Source organism: Neodiprion virginianus, chromosome 1, assembly GCF_021901495.1.
Source record: "Neodiprion virginianus isolate iyNeoVirg1 chromosome 1, iyNeoVirg1.1, whole genome shotgun sequence".
Classification (NCBI taxonomy): Eukaryota; Metazoa; Arthropoda; class Insecta; order Hymenoptera; family Diprionidae; genus Neodiprion; species Neodiprion virginianus.
The window spans coordinates 37,508,483-37,510,209 of record NC_060877.1 but is presented as its reverse complement, the minus strand read 5'-3'; positions in this window follow the sequence as shown (position 1 = coordinate 37,510,209).

The following is a 1,727-nucleotide window of genomic DNA, read 5'->3' as shown; positions in this document are numbered from 1 at the left end:
GGAATCGGTTCCGCTTCACTTTTATACGGCGCCCACGGTATTTACCGGCGTGTCCTTTGCCGCGTCCCGACGCCAGCCGGCATGTCAGCGACTCGATTCCCGGCGGCCCACGAGATTAGTTCGCCGTTTCCTTACCGGCGCCGAAATATTGCGAGAGCCTCGGAGAACAACCCAAATAACGCCGGATGCAGGAGTGCCGGTCGCCCACAATCCGGACGACCGTCGAATCTCGATCTGAACGTGTTGGAAAAGAAATTTATACCGTACCTGTGTTGTACGGTTGATCGTTTCTCCATTTCGAAACTCTCCGCGTCGATAGGGAAAAAGTGCTGCGATGGTTTTCCCGTGACAAAAATCAGTAGTGATTTCGGTAGGTGTTAGGCACGGAACTATGGAAAAAATATTTTAAGTATTCTGTCACGTTAATTTTCTGAGAAATTTTTTTGTTTTCTTAGTACCGCTAGAGTTTAATTTCAATTTCTGCGTTAATTGTATATATTAATGGTGGTGTTGATATTTAAATATTCATCTGCCGTCACTCGTTGTTGTTTACTGTGATTTTAAGCATATTTAGAACCACGCGAGCAGAAGAGAAAAACATTGAACGGGAGTTTTGAATAAAGTAGAAAAACATATCACAAATCCTTTTCATTTATCTAGTCTCTCAAGTCTTCTTTATAACTAATGCTGTTCATTTTATAACTAAACATTCGGTTTTATATTCATTACGTTTTATTTTTTCATAAAAATTGTTCGAAAATCTCCAAATACGCATATCTTGCATAAAAATAAATGTCGATGTGCTGTAAAAAAACTACCGCTATATTTTAATTTAACATACCTAAATACCTAAGAAAAAGCATTATTATTTTTAGGGGAAATTAAAAGTTATATTTCGCAGGCCTGTGTTATCAGTACACACATCAGAAACATAATATATTTACGTCTAGACAGAAATATTATTATTCGTTTCCATTATATTATTCTATACATTGTTATTAAATACAGGTATATTAATACGATTGGGTCGGAAAATTTTTTAAATCCGTTGGGAAAAATTTAGGAACTCAATAAAGATTTAAAGCAAAAGATTGAGAGAAAATTATTTTCGGCCGTGGGCTGCAAAGATAATTAACAATTCGCATGAACAGAGCAGGATCAGTGGAAATTAACGACTAGCTTACTGCAGAGAATTAGCTTAAAGTCAGAAGTTGGGGAATTAGAATCAGGATCAAGGTAGTTGGAAAAATTTCTCGCTGAGCCGTAAAAGGATCTGAAACTTTTATTCTCTAATTTAACTTACGTTACGCACAAACGTTCTAAGCCGACGATAAATTCTTTGAACCCAGCCGATCTGATTATTACAATATTATAAATATGGATCTCGCGTTTGAAACGATGCTTAATAAAAAACGAGGGATATTACTGACTGAAATGAAACGACCAATTAAAAGATCTCTTACGATCAAACAGTCGTTAAAAATTCACTCCAAGTGTTATAGATAGGTATAACATATAGTTACGTATAATTGAAAAAAGGGGATGAATCGTATCTACTTTTCTATACCGAATACTTTTCGTCTGTATTCTTTTTTTTTTTTTTTTATCAAAAACGATCCAATTTCCGTCCGCTCTCGCGTTCCGCAAATGAATACGGCACGTGTCTGTTTCAATACCGTTCATAATTCTATAACCAAGTGTACGAACCGAACAGCCGTCCGCAGCCG